The 17,309-nt window shown below is 37.2% G+C and overlaps 1 protein-coding gene across 10 annotated transcripts in view; it reads right to left on the bottom strand.

Moving 5' to 3' along the window:
- The window catches only part of LOC132481245 (disintegrin and metalloproteinase domain-containing protein 5-like), a 127,701-nt gene that overhangs the window by 76,007 nt on the left and 34,385 nt on the right, over positions 1-17,309 (bottom strand). The window lies entirely within an intron of this gene.

Here is a 17,309-nt window from a genome sequence, read left to right as displayed (position 1 = left end):
TAATCTTTTAATAATCAATCCTACATTCTCTTTGTAGTATACAGTCTCTAAAATGGGTGCCAATGATCCCTGCCTCCTGCTATTTATGATCCTGTGTATCCTCACTCCATTGAGTGTAGGCTGGACTTACTGACTTGCTTCTAATTAACTGAATACAGCAGAAGTGATGGGTCATCATTTCCAAGATAAGTTATTAAAAGACTGTCTTCTTGGATTCTACGTCTCTCTCCCTCATTCGCTCTGGGGGAAGGTAGCTACTATGTCATGAAGCAGGCCTGGGGAGAGGTCCTCATGAGTGAGCTTGGAAACTCTTTCTGAGGTCTTCCAATAGTCACATGACTGAGCTTGGAATCAAATCCCCTCTGTGTTGAACCTTGAGATAATTACAGCCCTAGTTGACATCTTATTTTCACCCACTAAGCTGCTCCTAGATTCCTGACCCACAGAACTGTGTTGTTTTCATGTGCTAAGGTTTGGTACAATCAGTTACATAGCAATAGATAACTAATACGCCCTCAATAGGTATTGTTGTTTTCCTTTGAAACATTTCTAGTATCTGCACAGATGTTTATAGCAGCTTTATTCATAACTGCCAAAACCTGCAAGCATCCATGATGTCCTTCAGCAAGTGAACAGATGAACTGTGGCATGTTTCAGACAACAGAATATTATTCAGCACTAAAAAGAAATGAGCTACAAGGTCATGAAAAGACACGGAGGAAATATAAATGCATGTTACTAAGCGAGAGAAGCCAGCCTGCAGAGACTATATACCGTTTGACTCCAACTATATGACATTCTGGAAAAAAAGTTATGGAGACAAAAGATCCGCGGCTGCAGGTGGGGAGGGGAGAAATTAATTGGCAGAGAGCACAGAGGATTTTTAAGGCAGTGAAAATACTGTGTATGATACCATAATGATGGACACGTATCATTATTTGACCAAATCCGTAGAAAGTACAACACCAAGATTGAACCCTAAGGCAAATTATGAACTTTGGGTGATTTTTAATGGGTCAATGTACGTTTATCAATTGCAATAAGCATACCTCTCTGGTGAGTGACGGTGATAACGAAGAAGGTTATGCATGTGTAGGGGCAAGGGATACATTGATAATCTATGCACCTTCTTCTCAATGGGGCTGTGAACCTAAAACTGCTCTAAAAATAGTTTTTTTTCTTTTTGTTTTTTTGCGGTACGTGGGCCTCTCACTGCTGTGGCCTCTCCCGTTGCGGAGCACAGGCTCCGGACGCGCAGGCTCAGCGGCCATGGCTCACGGGCCCAGCCGCTCCGCGGCATGTGGGATCCTCCCGGACCGGGGCACGAGCCCGTGTCCCCTGCATCGGCAGGCAGACTCTCAGCCACTGCGCCACCAGGGAAGCTCTAAATATAGTATTTTTAAAAAGTTGTTGGTACTTGATGGACCAAGAGCAAGACGGCATTGTGAGGGAGCAGCAAGTAAAGAACAGCTCAGAGGAGAAGATTAACTGACCCATGAAGATGTTTCTAAGTTTCTATCCCACATATTGCCCTGGGTTGCTTGTTCAACCACAGCCACTAAGAGGTAGAAAACAACAATCAGCTGACGCATCAGACACTTCAGTCCACCTTCAGAGGGTAGAGAGTAATTCTGTTTACTGGAAGACTGCTTGAACTCAAGCAATCCCTCCTTCCTGCACCCCAGCTTTTGATCAAAAGCAGTTCTTAGGACCAAATAGAAGCCCTTGCCAGGACACACTTTATTCCCTTCATAGTTACAGACAATATTAATAGTAACCAAGGAACACATTTCATTTCTCAGAAGACACAATGCCACTCTACTGGAAAAGGCATTCAATATAACTTTCATTGTCCCCAACAGGTCCCAGATAGCTGGTTCAATTGAGAGACATAATGGTTTCCTTAAATAATTCCTTTTCAAATCCAATAAACGGACCCCTAAATGGGTGTCTATAGTGGCCAAGCTATTAATGCCTCTTAATTCAAGGATGCTTGTCTGACACACTTCACACAAACTTTAAAACATTTTTCCCTTTTCCTTCCCTATATTTAAAGGGGCTTATATCTGGCTTCCATGTATATAAAGACTCATTGTATGTGAGTCCCTTTAATTATGTCTCCCCTACTGTTGTAAATATTTTATCTTGCCCCATCCCATAAGGGTTGGAGACCAGATCCAGGTACATACCATCCTGAGGTCTATTGACCATAGATTTCCTCCTGGTCCAGGCAGCTGCTAATTTGATATGAGACCCATTTGAGCCTAAACTTCCACCACCGCAAAACAAACAAATGAAAAACAAAAACAAAAGCCTCTAAAGTGCAGCTGTACAACATTCTGTTGACTGTTCATCTCATTACCATTGGTCTGAGTGTTTTTATTGGTTTGCAATCTGGAGGCCCAAATCCTCCAAATAAGCCATTATTTCAGCCAGATGTGGCAAATGCTGAGGCCCACATGCCACTGAGTTTGGATAACACAAACCTTACAACCAAAAGACTTCACCAGCTTGCCTGTCAACAACCAAACCAACAACTGAGGCAAAAGGCCCATACTGACTGGCCAAATTAGGGTGCCTGCCTACAGCAAAATTATGGAGCCCTAAACACAGGTATAAATATTTTAAATGGCAAACAACCTGACTTCCTATTAACCACATACACCAAAATCAGGTCATAAAATTAAAAACCTATTTATAACAGAACTCTTCTCATCACCTAATAGGGCAAAACCTTAGACTGTTGGACACTTTTAGATCCAGCCACACCTAATTGGGGCTGTGCCAATCAGGCTCTGCACATATGTCAATATCACTTCTGCTCGCTGTGCACCCACAAGCCCCTTGAGTTACCAGATATTTATAAATCGAAGTCACAGGCCCAACATTGCCTTCAAATTACACAAGTACTTCAGCACCATTTTAATACCACAGAGCCACAAAAATAAAACCTGCATTCATTCAAATGGGTATCAGCTTAAAAAGGATATCTTAGCACTACACCCCAAACAACATTGCCCTGGCCCAGGAACTCATTACTAGAGATGTTATTACCTCAGATGACATCACTCCAGCTTAAGACCTGCCTGCTGGAGATGACTCTGCATCCTGCACGGAGACAACTTCCCCTCAGACACTAAAACTTCCACCCCAGGCAGGCTCATGGACTGCCTCTCCCAAGGCACAAATTGCACACAAGAAATGTACTAGTTTTCTTACTTTGATATTAGGGTAACTGCTTATAGATTTTTAATGTAATTGATGTTCTAGAAAGGAGAGAAAATGGAATAATATAAAATGTGCAATTAAAACCACAGAAGGCAGAAAAAAAAAGGAGAGGGGAAGATTTCAAGAAGAAGCAAAAAACAAGGATAATGAATAGAAAATAGACAAAATTCAACATCCATTTATGATTTTTAAAAACTCTCAGTGTGGAGGAAACATACATCAACATAATAAAGGCCATATATGACAAGCCCACAGCTAACATCATACTCAATGGTAAAAAGCAGAAAAGTTATTCCTCTAACGTCAGGAATAAGACAAGAATCTGCACTATCACCACTTTTATACAACTCCTAGCCAGAGCAATTAGGCAAGAAAAAATAAATAAAAGAGATCCATACTGGGAAAAAAGAAGTAAAACTGTCACCATTGGCAGATAATATGATATTATACAGAAAAAATCCTAAAACTACACAAACACACACACACACACAAAAACCTGTTATAACTAATATATGAATTCAATAGAGTTTCTAGACCCACAATCAATACAAAGAAGTCTGTTGTGTTTCTGTACATTAATAATGCACTATCAGTAAGAGAAATTAAGGAAGCACTCCCATGTACAATTGCATTAAAAAGAACAAAATACCAAGGAATAAATTTAACCAAGGATATAAAAAAATTGTACACTGAAAACTAGAAGATGGTGATGAAAGAAATTGCAGAAGACACAAATAAATAGAAAGATATTCCACACTCATGGACTGGAAGAATTAATATTGTTAAAATGTCCATTTTACCCATAGCCATCTACAGATTCTGTGCACTCCCTTTCAAAACTCCAATGGCAATTTTCACAAAAATAATACAAACATCCTAAAATTTAAATGGAAGCACAAAGGACCCCAAATAGCTGAAGCAATCTTGAGAAAGAAGAGTAAAGCTGGAGGTATCATGCTCCCTGATTTCAAACTATACTACAAAGCTGTAATAATCAAAACAGTATTAGGGCTTCCCTGGTGGCGCAGTGGTTGAGAGTCCGCCTGCCGATGCAGGGGACGTGGGTTCGTGCCCCGGTCCGGGAGGATCCCACGTGCCGCGGAGCAGCTGGGCCCGTGAGCCATGGCCGCTGGGCCTGCGCGTCCGGAGCCTGTGCCCCGCAACGGGAGAGGCCACAGCAGTGAGAGGCCCGCGTACCGCAAAAAAAAAAAAAAAAAAAAAAAACAGTATTAAATTCTATAACTATTTATGGTGATAGATGTTAACTAGAATTTTTGTGGTGATCATTTTGCAATATATACAAATACCAAATCACTCTGTTGTACACCTGAAACTAATATAATGTATGTCAATTATACCTGAATTAAAAAAAAATTTTTTTAAACAATATGGTACTGGCACAAAGGCAGACACATAGATCAATGGAACAAAATATAGAACCCAGAAATAAACCCACACTTATACGGTCAACTGATCCATGCCAAAGGAAGCAGTAATATAAAATGGGAAAAAGACAGTCTCTTCAATAAATGGTGGTGGGAAAAACTGGACAGCCACATGCAAAAGAATGAAACTGGACCACTATCTCACACCATACACAATAATTAACTCAAAATGTATTAGAGACTTGAATGCAAGACCTGAAACCATAAAACTCCTAGAAGAAAACATAGTCAATAAGCTCCTTGATATCAATCTTGGTGATGAATTTTTAGATCTGACTCCAAAGCAAAGTCAACAGAGGCAAAAATAAACAAGTGGGACTACAGCACACTAAAATGCTTCTGCACAGCAAAGGAAACCATCAACAAAATGAAAAGGCAGGCTACTAAGTGGGAGAAAATATTTACAAATCGTATCTCTGAAAAGGGGTTAATATGCAAAATACAATACTCATACAACTCAATAGCAAAAAAAAAAATCAGATTAAAAAATGGGCAGATTATCTGAATAAACATTTTTCCAAAGCAAACATATAGATGGCCAACAGCTACATGGAAAGATGTTCAACATCTGGGTATATTCCCAAAGGAAATGAAATCAATATCTTGAAAAGATACCTGCACTCCCATGTTCACTGCAGCATTATTCAAAACAGCCAATATATGGAAACAACCTAAATGTTCAATCATGCATAAAGAGAAAAAAGACCAAAAAAAAAAAAAAAAAGAAGGAAATCCTGTCCTTTGAGACAGCATGGATGAACCTGGAAGACATTATTCTTAGTGAAATAAGCCAGATACAGAAAGATAAATATGTATGATCTCATTTATATGTTGAAACTAAAAAAGGCAAATTCATAGAACCAGAGACTAGAGCGGTCGTTGTCAGTGACCAGAGGATGGGTCAAAGGGTACAAACTTTCATCTTTATAAGATGAATAAGTTTGGGGATATAATATACAGCAATGTGCTTATAATTAATAATACTTATTGTATACTTGAAATTTGGTAAGTGAGTAAATCTTAAGTTTCTCACCAAAAAAACAAATGAAAAACTGGTATCTACGTGAGTTGATGTGTGTGTTAACTTGATTGTGGTAATCATTTCAAAACGTATACAAAGATTAAATCTTCACATTTTACATCTTGATAAAAATCATGTCATACAACCTAAATATATATAATTTTTATTTTTCAGTAAAGCTTGAAAATAAGATGTACATAAAATAAATGGAAGACAAAGCAGATTAAAAATGAAAAATTTCACAAAAGCATTGGAATTTATAAACAAAATAAATTAAAAACTGTAGAACTGGAATAAAAGGAATATCTGAAATAGCAGAATAGAGTATTACTGAACAGAATTAAAGATCATAGAAAATACTCAAACTGAAGAACAAAACAAACTGAACAAAAAAAGAATTTAAAAAAAAAGAACAACAGTGACATATGGTGCATCTTTTAAAGGACTAATATATGTTAATTAGAGTCTAACAAGAAAAGGTGAAAGATAATGGGACAAAAATAATATCTGAATTATAATGGTTGAGAATTTTCCAACGCTAATAAAAGACATCAGGCAATATTTTCAAGAAACCCTACTAACACTAAAGGAGAAATACAAAGAAAAATGAGTCTAGGTCCATGATGTCTCTGCAAAAACTGTCTTATTTCCAGCTCATCCTTGTTCTAGGATGTAGTTCTTCTAATTCTCAGTGAAAAGTGTCACAATGATGCTTAATACTGACTGGCCTTGATCTCCCACTTTTTGCTCCTCTCGACCTTGAGTCTGTCAAAAATAACCTTGGTTTAGTGACCTCAATCATCTGGTTGAAACAAACAAAAATTCCCTGATGGAAGGTAAGAGCAACTAGATTCTAAATTATTCACATGAATAATTTTTAAATGGCCAAAATGCACTTACAAATAACCATACCCAAAAGGAAAAAAATACAGCATGAATGAGAATTAACAGGAGTGCCAGAGAGCAGAAAACCAACAGGGGCTCCACGTATTTAAACTATCAGATACATTATTTAATTTAACTATGCAGTATAAAAAGGCAAAATACAGTATAGCCCATGCCATGGTCTGTTGTAAAAGTAAAACATAAGTATATGTCTATATTTCCATAAGAAACATCGGAGAAATTTCATAAGAATCTGATGAAATGGGATGATGAATGATTATATGAGAGAATAAAACTTTTCAGATTATACCTTTTCATTAATTTATTTTTAGATTTACATAATTGTGGTACTTTTTATACTGGGCTCTTTATTGTTTTATTCCTCCCTTTTAATTATTCAAGTACTGCAAGAATAGACACTTTATATAAAAAAATAAAACAAATTCCAGCAATAGGAAAAAAGCAAAGGTCCTGAATTCTTTTATCTTCTTAATTACTTCCCCAGAACTACCACTGCAGTTTCTCTAGACCTTTTCCCTTACTTTTTTTTTTTCTAACTTTTAATTTTATATTGAAGTATAGCTGATTAACAATGCTGTAACAGTTTCAGGTGCACAGCAAAGTGACTCAGCCATACATATACATGTATTCATTCTCCCCCAAACTCCCCTCCCATCCAGGCTGCCACATAACATTGAGCAGAGTTCCCTGCGCTATACAGTAGGTCCTTGTTGGTTATCCATTTTAAATATGACAGTGTGTACATGTCAATCCCAAACTCCCTAACTATCCCTCCCCCCCACCCTTCCCCCCCGTAACTGTAAGTTCTTTCTCTAAATCTGTGAGTCTGTTTTTGCTTTCTAAATAAGTTCATTTGTATAGTTTCTTTTTAGATTCCACATATAAGGTATCCCAGAATAATGGAAATAAAAACAAAAATTTTTTAATGGGATCTAATTAAGCTCAAAAGCTTTTGCACGGCAAAGAAAACCATAAACAAAACAAAAAGATAACCCACAGATAGGGAGAAAATATTTGCAAATGATGTGACCAACAAGGGATTAGTCTCCAAAATTTACAAACAGCTCACAAGGCTTAATATAATCAAAACAAACAACCCAATCAAAAAATGGGCAGAAGACCTAAATAGACATTTCTCCAAAGAAAACATACAGATGGCCAAGAGGCACATGAAAAGATGCTCAACATCACTAATCATTAGAGAAATGCAAATCAAAACTACAATGAGCTATCACCTCACACCAGTCAGAATGGCCATCATCAAAGAATCTACAAACAATAAATGCTGGAGAGGGTATGGAGAAAAGGGAACCCTCCTACAGTGTTGGTGGGAATGTAAATTGATAGAGCCACTATGGAAAACAGTATGGAGGTTCCTTAAAAAAACTAAAAATAGAACTACCATACAACCCAGCAATCCCAGTACTGGGCATATACCCTGAGAAAACCATAATTCAAAAAGAGTCATGTACCACAATGTCCATTGCAGCTCTTTTTACAGTAGCCAGGACATGGAAGCAACCTCAGTGTCCATTGACAGATGAATGGATAAAGAAGATGTGGCATATATATACAATGGAATATTACTCAGCCATAAATAGAAACGAAATTGAGTTATTTGTAGTGAGGTGGATGGACCCAGAGTGTGTCATACAGAGTGAAGTAAGTCAGAAAGAGAAAAACAAATACCATATGCTAACATATATATATGGAATCTAAAGGGAAAAAAATGGTTCTGAAGAACCTAGGGGCAGGATAGGAATAAAGACACAGATGTAGAGAATGGACTTGAGGACATGGGGAGGGGGAAGGGTAAGCTGGGATGAAGTGAGAAAGTGGCATGGACTTATAACTACTACAAAATGTAAAATAGCTAGCTAGTGGGAAGCAGCTGCATAGCACAGGGAGATCTGCTCAATGCTTTGTGACCACCTGGAGGGGTGGGATAGGGAGGGTGGGAGCAAGACACAAGAGGGAGGAGATATGGAGATATATGTATATGTATAGCTGATTGTTATAAAGCAGAAACTAACACACCATTGTAAAGCTATTATACTTCAATAAAGATGTTAAAAGAAAAAGAATGAGTGGTGCATATACTTAATTTTAAGGTTATATAAACATGGACTACTAGCATATAAATGTTATATACTCCAAAAAAGAAGAAATAACAAAACCACAACCCAAGTGACAGAGACAGAAGGAAGAGTGGAGGGAACGAATATAAAGTTACCAAATAGAAAGGTATAAGCTTACATTAAAAAGAGGATCAATACTTTTATATGAAAGGTATTCACCAAACTAAAAACCTTCCTGAAATCCAGTGAATCATTTTCAATTTATAAATAAAAGAAAAAAGAATACAGACATGAAATAAATATAATACACAAAGTAAAAACAAAATATATGACAGAAATAAAGCCAAACATGTTTTTTAAAACCAGTTTTCAAAAATAAGATTTTTAGGTACTCGCAAAACAAAATACGGCTCTCTAGTTTTTACAAGACACACCTTACATAAAAACTTTTCAAAAAAGCGAAAGACAAAGGGATGAACAAAGACAAATAATAACATATTCACAATCTTGATATCTGTCAAGAATGTAATAAAATAAGAGGACAATTTTGTCTCTTCCTCAGAAATTAAGTGTAATATTCAGTCACAATGTAATTTCTTGTGTCCTAGATTCTTTTTGCTAATATCTTATTTAGTATATTTGCATTAGGCACATAAATGTGATTCATTGGTTCAAAGTTTATAATGGTTAAGTATTAGTTATATTCACTTGATAAAAATGAATTTATATTTTTTTCCTTTCTTTTCTATGCTGTTGATAGAATCATCTGTGAAAGCAATTATCTACTTCTGAGAAACTGGTCCATTTAAACTTTCTACTTATGTTTGAGTCCTTTTTTTTATGTTCAAACGTTTCATATCTATGTGCATAGAAATGTGTCTTGTAGAGCAGGATATTTTAAATTATCTGTTTTAATGATTATTCTACACCGTGTAGTCTCTTATGTACTTTGTTGTTTTCTGATTAGGTTATCCTTATAAGTTGCATATTTTATTCATTTTATGAGAAAAAAAAACTTTAAAATGTGGTGATGAGTCCTACAGTATTGTTTCTTTAATCATTTATTCCAAACTTCATCGTTTTAGTTTTCTCTTGACTTCTTTCATTTAAAAAATTTTTGGCATTTGATGCTTAAATCATTTATATTCATACCTTTGTATTTATTCAAGGCTGTGAATATTCTTTTCAGCATTGCTTAGTTTGGGTCCCATAGATTCTGACTTACGGAATTTCTCTTAATAACATTTTCAGTCATGGTTTGGGTTCCAAGCACTATAATAATGTGAAAAACAATTGAAAACCTTCTTGCTTCTAAGCCCAGTCTTCCCTGTCCTGGAAACAGCTGTATCCAAAGGTGAAACAAATGCCCAAATGCATTCAGGTTAAGGCATAAACACTGAGAAGATCTAAGACATTAGTTCCTCAGGAAAATCACTTGGACACCATGGGAATCTGAATGGTTTTTCTAAGGAGAAGGGTGCTTAATCTTATTAAAGCTTAGCCTAACCAAGGTCAACTTGATATTTAGTAAAATGTGAAACAAAATTTGAACCTCATCTTAGCTTCCAGAAGAAAGAAAAAAGTGGCACTTTTGGAGAATCCAAAATAGACAGACTAAAAAACTATATAAAAATCTTCAGTTATTCTTTATACAATGTTCAATTCACAATAAAAAAAAGTTATGATCTATATTTCTGTTTTTGTGCCAGTACCATACTATATTGATTACTGTAGCTTTGTGTATAGTCTGAAGTCAGGGACCTGGATTCCACCAGCTCCATTTAACTTTCTCAAGATCTCTATGGCTATTTGGGGTCTTCTGTGTTTCTATACACATTTTATTTTTTTTTTGTTCTAGATCTGCCAAAACTACCATTGGTAGTTTGATAGGGATTGCATTGAATCTATAGATTGCCTTGGGTAGTGTAGTCATTTTGACAATATTGATTCTTCCAATCCAAGAACACGTTATATCTTTCCCTCAGTTTGTGTCATCTTTAATTACTTTCATCAGCATATTATAGTTTTCAAAGTACAGGTGTTTGTCCCCTTAATTAAGTTTATTCCTAGGTACTTTGTTCTTTTTGATGTGATGGAAAATGGGATTGTTTCCTTAATTTCCGTTTCTTATCTTTTAGTGTATAAAAATGCAACAGATTTCTGTGTATTAATTTTCTAACCTGCAACTTTACCAAATTCATTGATGAGCTCTAGTAGTTTTGTGGTAGCATCATTAGGACTTTTTTATGTATAGTATTATGATATCTGCCAAGAGTGACAGTTTTGCCTCTTCTTTTCCAGTTTGGATTCCTCTTATTCCTTTTTCTTCTGACTGCTGTCGTTAGGACTTCCAAAACTATGTTGAATAAAAGTGGTGAGGATGGACATCCTTGTCTTGTTCCTGATCTTAGAGGAAATGCTTTCAGCTTTTCACCATTTAGTATAAGGTTAGCTGTAAGCTTGTCATATATGGTCTCTATTATGTTGAGGTATGCTCCCTCTATGCTCACTTCCTGGAGAGTTTTTATCATAAATGGGTGTTGAATTTTCTCAAAAGCTTTTTCTGCATCTATTAGATGATCATATGATTTTTACTCTTCACTTTGTTAATGTGTTGTACCATATTGATTGATTTGCAGATATTGAAAAATCCTTGCATCCCTGGGATAAATCCCACTTGATCAAGGTGTTAATGTGTTTTGTTGTGTAGTTGGATTTTAATGTGTTGTTGGATTTGGTATGCTAGTATTTTGTTGAGGACTTTTGCATCTATGCTCATCAGTGATGTTGTCCTGTAATTTTCTTTTTTTTTTTTTTTGTGGTATCTTTGTCTGGTTTTGGTATCGAGGTGATGGTGGCCTCGTAGAATGAGCTTGGGAATGCTTCTTCCTATGCAATTTGCTGGAAGAGTTTCAGGAGGATAGGTGTTAACTCTTCTCTAAATGTTTGATAGAAATTGCCTGTGAAGCCATCTAGCCCTGGATTTTTGTTTGTAAACAGCATATGTAGAGAGAAACCCATACAAGAAAAAGAATGAAAAAATTTGAACACAAAGTGACCTGCAGGATAATAGAAAGTAGTTTAACTGAGGTGTAATCATATCCTAGAAGAAGAGCAATCAGAGCAGAAAAAAACATTTGAAGACATAATAGTTCCAAATTTTCCACATCTGATGAAAAAAATTTACTCACTGATCCAAGAAGTTCAACAGACAGGATAAAACTGGAGGAAAATGGATGTAGGAATAATATTACCATACTGCTGAATATTCAAAGAAAAATATTTCTAAAAGAAGCGAGAAGAAAAAAAGGCATATTTATACAAGAGCAGGATGATTATTTTCTCACCAGAAACAATGCAAACCAGAGGACAGTAAAGTGGCATTTGTACTAAAAGAAATATTTTGGTAGTCTAGTGTTCTATAGTCCAGTGAAAATAATCTGAAAAATAAAGTAAAATAAAGACATTGTCAAATAAATGAAAGCTGAGAGAATTCAATGTCTGTAGATTTAACACTACAAAAAAAAGTCATTAAGTAAATTCCTCAGAATGAAGGGACATGATTCCAGATGGAAATCTGGATCTGCACAAAGATTGAAAAATGCTACAAATGGCAAATGAGTAAAAGAAATATACAATACTATTATTTCTTTTCCTAATTCCTTCAAAAAGCATTTGACAATTTATAGGGGAAAAAAGCATAACTGTATGACAGGGATTATTGTATATGTAGTAGTAAATATATGGAAATTTAACAAAAAAAGGAAAGGTGTAAAATGGAATTATAGTACTGTAGAACCCTTACATAGAGTGACATAACAGCACATCCAATAGACAGTCATATGGTAAAGACATCTACTTTACTAGGACTGAAAGGGAGAAGGTAGGAAAGGAAGATCAAAGGAGAAAAGCAGAAGCAACAAATGGGACACAAATAACAAGATGGTAGCCCTATACCCAAACTTAATAATTATATTAAATGTGAATGGGCTAAACATTCCAACTGAAAGCAAAGGTTGTCAGGATGGATTCGACAAAACAAATGTAACAATAAAAACAGATGCACTGATTATAGAAGAGGCACTCTAAGTATAAAGTGGTAAATGGTAGTGGTAGTTAGAAGTAAAAAGGTGGAAAATATTTATATACCATGCAAGCATCATAAAGTTGATGACGCTGTATTGATGTTACATTTCACAATGAAAAAAAAGAGTCAATGTATCAAGAATATATAGCCATCTTAAATATTCATACACTTAAAATTAAAGCTTCCAAGTATGAATCAGAAATTGACAGAACTAATTGGAAAAACAGGTAAATCCACATTTATTAGAGCCTTTAACACTAATATCTCACTAGTTGATAGAACAAGTTGACAAAAGTCAGAAACACTGTCAACCAACGAGACATACTAAATATTTCTAGAATACTATACCTAACAACTGCAGGATGAATACACATTTTTCTCAAGCACAGTTGAAAAAATAGGCCAACATACACTATATGCTAGGGCATAAAGCAAGTCCGAATTAATGAAAAAGGAATAAAATAGTACAAAGTATATTCTCTGACAAGTAAATTAAAGTATGAAATGTCAGCAAAAAGATAATGCACAAATATTTAGAAATTTAGCAACACACATGTAAATCTCATAAGACAAATGAAAAATGAAAGAGAAATAAGAAAATACTTTGAACAATTAGAAAGCATCAAAATATCTAGAATACAGTTAATTTTACACAAAAAAGAATTCAAAGCTTTAACTCTCTATAGTTTCTAAAGATTTAAAATAAATCTATAGTCTAAATTTGTTTTTAAAAGCCAGGACAAAAAACATTATAAATCCAAACAAATTAGAAGAAAGAAATTAATAAAGAGAAAGAGTCAATTAAGTAGAAAACAAACATCAGAGAGAATCAACAAAGTCATAATTTTGTCCTTTGAAAAAATTAAAGAGTTGATAAACCTCCAGGAAACCAATCTAAAAGTAGGATGAGGAAGAGGAGAAATATCACTACAGATCCAAGCACAGAATAAGAGAATACTACGAGCAATATATACCGATCAAGTTGATTACACAGATGAAATAGACACATTCCTTGAAAAACATAACCCACGAGCACTTACACAGGAATATATAAACAAATTGAATATACCCATAACCATGCAATACATTGATTTCTAAATTAAAAAATTTCCCACAAAGAAAGCTTCTTCCCTACACTGTTTCACTGGTGAGTTCAGGAGCAAGACAAGGATGTCCTTTCTCATCATTTCTATTAAACACTGCCCTGGAAGTCCAAGCAAGGTAAATAAAGAATGCGAAAGAAGCAGTAGAACTGTTCACAGACATGAGGGCGTTTAATGAAAACCTAAAGGAATATGCCTGCCAAAAAGATAGTGATGTCATCAAAATGGAGACATTCCTGACTTCAGTCCCCCTCACAAGAAGACCAACTAACAACTATCCTTGGGCTTCCCTGGTGGCGCAGTGGTTGAGAGTCCGCCTGCCGATGCAGGGGAAACGGGTTCGTGCCCCGGTCTGGGAAGATCCCACATGCCGCGGAGTGGCTGGGCCCGTGAGCCATGGCTGCTGGGCCTGTGCGTCCGGAGCCTGTGCTCCGCAACGGGAGAGGCCACAACAGTGAGAGGCCCACATACCGCAAAACAAACAAACAAACAAACAAACAAAAAAACTATCCTTAAATAAGACACCACTGTGAAAATCCCAGAACCTGGGGGTGAGGCTGAAGCATGTCCCTGGAGCACAGACTAAGAAAGACCACATTAGAAGGGTAAGAGGAGCATGAGAAAGTAAAGAGGAATGGCTCCACTCTGACTACATTGCCTTCCCCAGGCACTGCACCAAGAGGGCCCCCCAGACCTACAAATCTTCCAATGAGGAAACGAGAGCCCAAGCTGGAGATCCAGCTCCCACAGCATTGTGGAACACTTCCTAGGAGGCTCAATGAGGTCTAACCTCACAGGATCACTGGGGGAATCTGTGAGGCTTGACCACTGGTAATCAGCTAGAGATGGGAGAAGACGGGGGACAGGTTTATAGCAACCAGTGCACAGAACTTGGCAGATCACAGTTCTGCTTGCAGCAGTGCCTGAGCACAGATCCCAGCCAGTGGCTCTGCCCATCTTTAGAGCTGAGCCAGGGGCCCTGTCTAGCCAGGGAGCTTGGTTGGCAGTTCTGCCTAGAGTCCCCAGGCAATAAGCCAAACCATACCAGCCCTGGACCCCATCCCATAGCCATGCTTGAGCAGAGAGCCAAGTCAGCAGTCCTGCCAACAGTTAAGTATAGCCTATGGCCCTGCATAGTAAGAGAGCCTGAACAATAACCAAAGATATCCTTGAAACCCAGCCCATGGTATCAGCTAGCAGCAAAGCGGAGCCTAATGGCCAGCTCCAGCCTATCGCCTTGCCTGACTGCTGAACAAAGCCTGCAGATTCAACCAGGCAGGGAGCTTAGCCAGTGACTCTGCCCAATTGTGGAACATAGCCTACAGGCCCACCCAATGAAGAAGCCTGGACAATGACCCTGCTCTGATGCGCAGTGCAGTCTCTACAGGCTGCACTCTGGAAGCCCCTCCTGACAAGAGTGCCTGCCCAGGGAACTTGTCCAACAGCACAGCACAGCCAGAGACCTACCTGATCATGAGATCTAACCTGGGGCCCTGCAAACTTGGGGGTATAGTTTGGGCCTCACCTAATTTCAGAGCACAGCCTAAGGCCTTGTCAACCACAAAGCCCTGCCTAGAGCTCTACAAAGTACTGTCAGTGGCACTATCCAATCACTGAGCAGACACTTACAACTCACCAGACCAGGAATGATGTGGAGCCCAGCCATGGCCCTATCCAATGGCAGAGTCCAAACAGTGGCACCACCTTAAAAGGACCTCTATGACCTCTACTATGACCTCGTCTGACCAGATGTGATTGCAGAGCACAGTTAGTGAAGGCCCCACCTGACCATGCAGCAGAGCCAGCAGCCCAACCTAATCAGAGAGCACACCCAGTAGACCTGCTTGAATGCAGAGCCCAGCCAGCAGGCTCACTCAGCCAGTGTCTAGCCAGTGACAAGTCTGCTGACCACAGAGCACAAGTAGTGGCCTCACCCAAAGAGAGACCCCAGTAGCAAGCCCCGCATAGCCAAGATACAACCAGCTGACCCATACGATAACCCATGTGGTGAAGGTCTATGCCTGCTGAAGTGAATCTGTAAAGTGTGGAAGAGGAGAATGCTTGCTAAAGTGCACAGATACCAATGCAAGGAATCAAGGATCATGAAGAATCAGGAAAACATGACACCACAAAGGAAACTAATAGAGCTCCAATAATTGAACCTAGTGAAATGGAGATGGATAAATTGTCTGAAAGAACTTAGAATAATCCTCAAAGAATTTCAGTGAACTCCAAGAACTAACAGACAACTACACAAAATTAGAACAACATGAGCAGTTCAACAAAGACATAAAAACCATCCCAAAATAATCAAAGAGAAATCCTAGAGCTGAAGTATATGATGACAGAAATGAAGAATTCAACAAAGAGCTTCAACATCAGACTAAACTAAGCAGAGAAAAGAATCAAAGAACTGGAGGATAGGTCATCTGAAATTATCTGGTCAGAGGAGCAAAAGGAGAAAAGAATGAAAAAGGATGAAGAAAGCCTACAGGTTATATGGGACATGATCAAAATAAATAATATATGTATTATGGGAATCCAGGGATAGAAGTCTATTTAAAGCAATAATGGCTAAAAACTCCCCAAACATTGGGAGAGAAACAGACATTTAGATTCACGAGGCCCAAAAGAACCAAAAATATTGAATCCAAAAAGGGTTACACCAAGACACATCATGGTAGAATTGTCAAAAGAAAGCAGCAAATGAAAAGCAACTTGTCACATAAAAAGGGAATCTCCATAACTGGATTTCTCAGCAAAAACTCTGTAAGTCCACAGAGAGTGGGATGATATATTCAAAACACTGAAAGAAAAGATGACTGTTAACCAAGATACTACACCAGCCAAAGCTGTCCTTAAGAAATGTCCTTAAGAAATTAAAGATTTTCTCAAAAACCAAAGCTGAGCGAGTTCATCCCACTAGACCTGTCTCACAAGAAATGCAAAGAGGAATTCTTCAAGCAGAAATAAAAGGATGCTAAGTAACATCATAAAAACATACAAATGTGTAAAACTCAGTGGTAATGGTAAATATATAGTCAAAGTATTCTCTAATATGGTAATGGAAATACATAATTCACTTACAACTCTCATTTAAAAGCTTACAAACATGTTAAAAATAACCATAACTATAACAATTTGTTATTGTATACACAATATAAAAAAGATGTAAATTTTAACACCAATAACTTAAAATGCAATTGCAGGGAAGTAAAACAATAAAGTTTCTGCTTGTTATTAAAATTAAGTTGTTATCAGCTGAATATAAGATGCTATCAATGTATTTTATGTAAGCCTCATGGTAACCAAAAAGGGAAAATCTGTAGTAGGTACACAAAATATTATGAAAAAGAGGTCAAGCCATACCACTACAAAAACTCATCAACTCACAAGGAAGACAGCAAGAGCAGAAACAAGAAATAGGCAAAACAGTCAGGA

Source organism: Mesoplodon densirostris, chromosome 20, assembly GCF_025265405.1.
Source record: "Mesoplodon densirostris isolate mMesDen1 chromosome 20, mMesDen1 primary haplotype, whole genome shotgun sequence".
Taxonomy (NCBI): Eukaryota; Metazoa; Chordata; class Mammalia; order Artiodactyla; family Ziphiidae; genus Mesoplodon; species Mesoplodon densirostris.
This window is presented reverse-complemented; position numbering and strand designations above follow the sequence as displayed.